Below are 7,006 nucleotides of genomic sequence, written 5' to 3' on the forward strand. Positions count from 1 at the left end.
TTGAACCAGTTTGTTCCCATTTAGCAGAATCATCCCTGTATAACGATTCCATTCATGCCCTTTGAATATCATGAAGTCGTATGAAATATGTTAATTAGTTGCCGATCTTGTCGTCACATGCTAAAAAATGAAAATAATCTGTTCTGTTGTATTCTATTCAAAGACTTATCGCCGCGCGGATTGGCCGTGCGGTTTGAGGCGCCATGTCACGGATTGCTACGCCCCTCCCGCCGGAGGTTCGAGGCCTCCCTCGTGCATAGGTGTCCGTGTTGTTCTTAGCATAAGTTAGTTTAAATAGTATGTATGTCTAGGGACCGATGACCTCAGTCGCTTAGGAATTCACACACATTTGAACATTTGAACAAAGCGTTATCGCAGAATTTAGGAATACATGTCACTGAGAAAGCTTCAAGAAGTAACAGCCATTCTGACAACGCTCCAACTTCTGTCGTCGAAAGTGGACATGCTATACGATACGAGCAGTCTGGGCGTGAAAGCGGCGCATCACGACGGCGGCGGCGCGCACTAGCAAGTGACAAGCAGAGCGCGCACGCCGCTTTGAAGACAACGTATCCCGTGTCCGCTGTGCTGCGCAACGAGACGGGGAACGGTAAACTGTGAAGCAACTCTACACTCAGACTTTCTGACCTCAGAAGTTCGCAAGTTTAGTCAGTTGGTACGTGCCACCACTGTGCAGCGGGAGACAGTCGATGGCAATTCAGCTCGTCTGGAAGGATCTGTAATTCCATTGATAGAGCTGTTACAGTGCTGATAAATACATGCTTTCGCGTCGACATGAATTAGTAAAAAGCGAATTACATTAATACTTTCAGCTGCCAACGGGCGTCGCTGCAGTCATGGACTGTGCGGCTGGTCCAGGCGGAGGTTCGAGTCCTTCCTCGGGCATGGGTGTGTGTGTTTGTCCTTAGGATAATTTAGGTTGAGTAGTGTGTAAGTTTAGGGACTGATGACCTTAGCAGTTAAGTCCCATAAGATTTCACACATGTGTTGTTGTTGTTGTGGTCTTCAGTCCTGAGACTGGTTTGATGCAGCTCTCCATGCTACTCTATCCTGTGCAAGCTTCTTCATCTCCCAGTACCTACTGCAACCTACATCCTTCTGAATCTGCTTAGTGTATTCATCTCTTGGTCTCCCCCTACGATTTTTACCCTCCACGCTGCCCTCCAATATTAAATTGGTGATCCCTTGATGCCTCAGAACATGTCCTACCAACCGATCCCTTCTTCTGGTCAAGTTGTGCCACAAACTTCTCTTCTCCCCAATCCTATTCAATACTTCCTCATTTCACACATATTTGAACATTTTCTAACGGACACAGGTGAAAATGTGTGACCCTACCAGGACTCGAACCCGGGATCTCCTGCTTACATGGCAGACGCTCTATCCATCTTTTTTTTTGTTGATCGTTGTGTACGTCACCTGACATCCATTCAAATTCGTTTTGTTGATCCTTCAACTCAGTTTTTTATTACAGAGGCCAACCAGTTCTCTGAGCGAACACGCTGAGTTCTGCCAGCACCGGCCATGACCTTCCTTACCAAGTCCTCTTACGGGACTTGGTAAGAATGTCTTCCACGAGTAATGAGTGTGTTGGGGTGGGACTTTACGAATGTAGTGGGTGTACATACAAGGTGAGAATGTGGGTCTCGCGGGAGGCGTGCGCGAGGCAGTCCCTGCAGTCGCACTATCCTCCGTGCCCTCGGTGGCTCGGATGGATAGAGCGTCTGCCATGTAAGCAGGAGATACCGGGTTCGAGTCCCGGTCGGGCACACATTTTCAGCTGTTTCCGTTGCTATATATCAGTGTCCGTAAGCTGCTGAAGGTATTAATATAATTCTAATTTCGTTCTAGGCGGCTGCAGGTCATCAACGGTGTCTGTTCTTTCGGACATGTCCGAAAGAACAGACACCATATCCATATATGAATTAGTAAACACTTCTTGGAGGTTTCCGCCGGCTCCAGTGATCAAGCAGCCAGCCCACGCTTTTGACTGACAAGGGGTCAGCGTGTCCTCGTCATCACCGGTTTCGTCTAGACTTATGGTGTGGTTCAAATGGCTCTGAGCACTATGGGACTTAACAGCTATGGTCATCAGTCCCCTAGAACTTAGAACTACTTAAACCTAACTAACCTATGGACAACACACAACACCCAGTCATCACGAGGCAGAGAAAATCCCTGACCCCGCCGGGAATCCAACCCGGGAACCCGGGCGCGGGAAGCGAGTACGCTACCGCACGACCACGAGCTGCGGATACTTATGGTATGTGCAGAGCTTGTCCGGATGTGTAACTGACATAAGTGGGGACTCCAGATAGCCAAAAGTTTAGAAAAACAACAGCATTTGTGGCCCGTGTTGGGCGAGATATTATACATTTATTTTAACATAGTTACCATGCGGCGGTTAATACAGCAGAAAGAGTAGAGAACGGTAATCGGAAGGTTGTGGGTTCGATTTCCAGTCCGGCACATTCTTTTTACTTTCAACTAGCTGACAAATCTGGTATTAGCCGGGTATTCACTTTACCATTTTCTATTAGAAATGGAAACAAAAAAAAATGCTCTGTGTTTGGAGTGTAATACCGAAAAAATTTCACTTCCACCTAATCGTGAAAATGCCCTTGAAATTACGAAATAGTCGTACAAAAAATACGCATTATGTATAAGTACAGTATCCAAATTAAGAAAAAGAGTGTGCAAAGTACAAGTTCCCTGTAATGTTTACATAACTCAGATCTTGATTCAAATGTTCAAATGTGTGTGAATTCGTAACGGACTGATCTGTGGAGGTCATCGGTCCCTAGACGTACACACTACTTAAACTAACTTACGCTAAGAACAAGACAGACACCCACGCCCGAGGGAGGACTCGAACCTCCGGCGGGAGGGGCCGCGCAGTCAGATCTTGATTCTGAGGACTGTTTCTAGTTACATGTCCAGGAGCTACGACGAATAAATTCTTGAGTGAGCTCACCCTGGAGCAAGCGACGTACAGTTGTCCACGGGAAAAACACGGAGATGTGAGATCCATTCTGCAGTATTTCGCAGACTGCCCCAGTGACTTTTCAGTTGCAAACAATGGTTCAAATGGCTCTGAGCACTACGGGACTTAACATCTGTGATCATCAGTCCCCTAGAACTTAGAACTACTTAAACCTAACTAACCTAAGGACATCACACACATCCATGCCCGAGGCATTTTCAGTTGCAACGGCAGATGCAAGTTTCACTGGAAACTGCAGTGTCTTGAAGTGAGAGGGGAGATCTGTCAGACTAAGGCGGTATTTCTTCAACTATGTGTCCTACACTGATATAATTGTGTATGTGCATCTACCGGTATATGTAGATACTGTCTGCAAAATACATTGTGAATTGAGTTAGCAGCAAAGAAGTAATAAATTTAAACGTCATGAGCTATGCGGCAGTTACTCACCCATCTCATTGTTTATGACGTCATATCTGTTGAACAGTGATGAGTTCTTGGTTCTTACTCCAAAGTGATTGATGCCCGACAGTGAGGGACATACACTCCTGGAAATGGAAAAAAGAACACATTGACACCGGTGTGTCAGACCCACCATACTTGCTCCGGACACTGCGAAAGGGCTGTACAAGCAATGACCACACGCACGGCACAGCGGACACACCAGGAACCGCGGTGTTGGCCGTCGAATGGCGCTAGCTGCGCAGCATTTGTGCACCGCCGCCGTCAGTGTCAGCCAGTTTGCCGTGGCATACGGAGCTCCATCGCAGTCTTTAACACTGGTAGCATGCCGCGACAGCGTGGACGTGACCCGCATGTGCAGTTGACGGACTTTGAGCGAGGGCGTATAGTGGGCATGCGGGAGGCCGGTGGACGTACCGCCGAATTGCTCAACACGTGGGGCGTGAGGTCTCCACAGTACATCGATGTTGTCGCCAGTGGTCGGCGGAAGGTGCACGTGCCCGTCGATCTGGGACCGGACCGCAGCGACGCACGGATGCACGCCAAGACCGTAGGATCCTACGCAGTGCCGTAGGGGACCGCACAGCCACTTACCAGCAAATTAGGGACACTGTTGCTCCTGGGGTATCGGCGAGGACCATTCGCAACTGTCTCCATGAAGCTGGGCTACGGTCCCGCACACCGTTAGGCCGTCTTCCGCTCACGCCCCAACATCGTGCAACCCGCCTCCAGTGGTGTAGCGACAGGCGTGAATGGAGGGACGAATGGAGACGTGTCGTCTTCAGCGATGAGAGTCGCTTCTGCCTTGGTGCCAATGATGGTCGTATGCGTGTTTGGCGCCGTGCAGGTGAGCGCCACAATCAGGACTGCATACGACCGAGGCACACAGGGCCAACACCCGGCATCATGGTGTGGGGAGCGATCTCCTACACTGGCCGTACACCACTGGTGATCGTCGAGGGGACACTGAATAGTGCACGGTACATCCAAACCGTCATCGAACCCATCGTTCTACCATTCCTAGACCGGCAAGGGAACTTGCTGTTCCAACAGGACAATGCACGTCCGCATGTATCCCGTGCCACCCAACGTGCTCTAGAAGGTGTAAGTCAACTACCTTGGCCAGCAAGATCTCCGGATCTGTCCCCCATTGAGCATGTTTGGGACTGGATGAAGCGTCGTCTCACGCGGTCTGCACGTCCAGCACGAACGCTGGTCCAACTGAGGCGCCAGGTGGAAATGGCATGGCAAGCCGTTCCACAGGACTACATCCAGCATCTCTACGATCGTCTCCATGGGAGAATAGCAGCCTGCATTGCTGCGAAAGGTGGATATACACTGTACTAGTGCCGACATTGTGCATGCTCTGTTGCCTGTGTCTATGTGACTGTGGTTCTGTCAGTGTGAACATGTGATGTATCTGACCCCAGGAATGTGTCAATAAAGTTTCCCCTTCCTGGGACAATGAATTCACGGTGTTCTTATTTCAATTTCCAGGAGTGTATGTGTACCAAGCTTGCGTCAAATTGACCCAGTGGTTTAAAAGGAGATTTGGAGCATACACACATACATATATCCATTCTTATACCAAGTATGTATGTATTTTCACGTTACTTACACCAAAAATAAACTTAATGTTGCTCAATATATTATATTTTTGGATCTCGTCATAAAAGACATCAGAATGAAAAGAAATGAATATTTCGAATTGCAAATAAATTTCCAAGAAAAGATTGTACTTACACCTTCACACAGGGACTCTGCAAGCAACTTTCTAAGAAGGAATCACAATTAAACCGTATACGACTTGCTACTCCGTTAATTTCAATTTGACCTTAGAAGTGACCTAGGCAGCTGCAAGCGAACAGCACGTTCCCGTTGCAGGTAAAGTCGGCTCATGGAGAGAGGAACAAGAATCACATCCTGAGAAGACTGCCGCAAAATACGTTGCATTGAACATTTACATAACCGCCTATCCCCGAAAAGATCCATTACGCGTAGTTTCGTGCCAAACTGTGCAATGACAGAGAACCTATTAAGAATGTAAACAAGGTTCGTTTTTCAAAAAAAACTTCAAAATAAGAATGTAATTGCAACAATACGACGTTTATAACGTGTGGAAGACGTCGAGACGATCACCCCTTCCCCCCTTTTTATGATGAATATCACCACAGCACGGATAAATTATTAATTTGATATACGAAGTTCAGGTGTACGCCTTGCAATTCCTTCCTGGAAATTTATTTGCAGTCCCTAATATTTATTGCCTTTCCTTTTCATATCTTTTTTGAAAATATTCGAAAAACAATGTATTGAGCGTTATTTCGGCGTTTTATTTGTTGTCTACGTAAAAATTCATAATAAGAAATGTTTCTACATTCAGGCTCGGCAACGGCCTTGCCGCAGTGGATACACCGGTTCCCATGAGATCACCGAAGTTAAGCGCTGTGGGGCGTGGTCGGTGCTTGGGTGGGTGACCATCCAGGCCGCCATGCGCTGTTGCCATTTTTCGGGGTGCACTCAGCCTCGTGATGCCAACTGAGGAGTTACTCGACCGAATAGTAGCGGCTTCGGTCAAGAATACAATCATAACGACCAGGAGAACGGTGTGCTGACCCCACGCCCCTCCTATCCGCATCCTCCACCGAGGATGACACGGCGGTCGGATGGTCCCGGTAGGCCACTCGTGGCCTCAAGACGGAGTGAGTACGTACAGGCTCGATTTCCCGACCGTCGGATTATCGTTCCGTATTATTTCCCATTGGCATCCTTTGCCGAGAAGCTTACGTTCAGATAAACGGCTCAGGCTTCGCATATCCCGCGCCAAATATGCTTTATTTTCTTAACGCTTGGGAATCTTGAGTCCCCATCTCTGTCACTTTCGTATCTTGCCAAGTCCTGCAAATACCATACATTTAGACTAAATCTGTGATGACTAGTAGCCGCGGTCTTCTTGTGAGTACATCTTAGCAATTCTCAAGTGTCAACTGACCGCGCTGTCGGCGACAGCTTCATTCGTATATAAACATATACCGATACGATGAATGGATAAGGGAGAAATAAGCACATAAAACATAACAACAATTGTAAACAATATCATGACGCGGTTCAGGGTATGAAGCAAATTGAGACGTACCGTTGTCATGGATGATGGTAAAAAACGATAGTCCGCCTGAATGTATGTGAGTTACAAGATAGCGGTTGATCGTCATTTTTTACTGTTTTCCGTCTTTCCTGTAGTTGCTCTAAAATCGTGGAGGTGTGTACCGTCTATGCAACTAAATGAAGGAAGTTTGTTTATTGCCATACGCGTTTCGCTTCTTTCATTTGGCAAGCATCATCAGTGGCCTGAAATAGATGTTTCCTTTTCCACATACAGTAAAGTACTATGTGGTAGATATCACACATCAGTGAAAGGTCGAGCAGTAGAGTCCCTGTAATGTATTTGATCGGCAGTGCTTCGACCCAGCGTGAGACTCAATCAGTGATTGAGAGTAGATATTTATAGACTTTTGATACCAGGAGAAGCCCGACGAACTC

General features: G+C 47.4%; 1 pseudogene; it reads left to right on the forward strand.

Moving 5' to 3' along the window:
* The first annotated feature begins 5,853 nt into the window (after window positions 1-5,853).
* Window positions 5,854-5,971, forward strand: LOC126163387 (5S ribosomal RNA; annotated as a pseudogene).
* The last annotated feature ends 1,035 nt before the right edge of the window (window positions 5,972-7,006 follow it).

This window comes from Schistocerca cancellata, chromosome 2 (assembly GCF_023864275.1).
Source record: "Schistocerca cancellata isolate TAMUIC-IGC-003103 chromosome 2, iqSchCanc2.1, whole genome shotgun sequence".
Taxonomy (NCBI): Eukaryota; Metazoa; Arthropoda; class Insecta; order Orthoptera; family Acrididae; genus Schistocerca; species Schistocerca cancellata.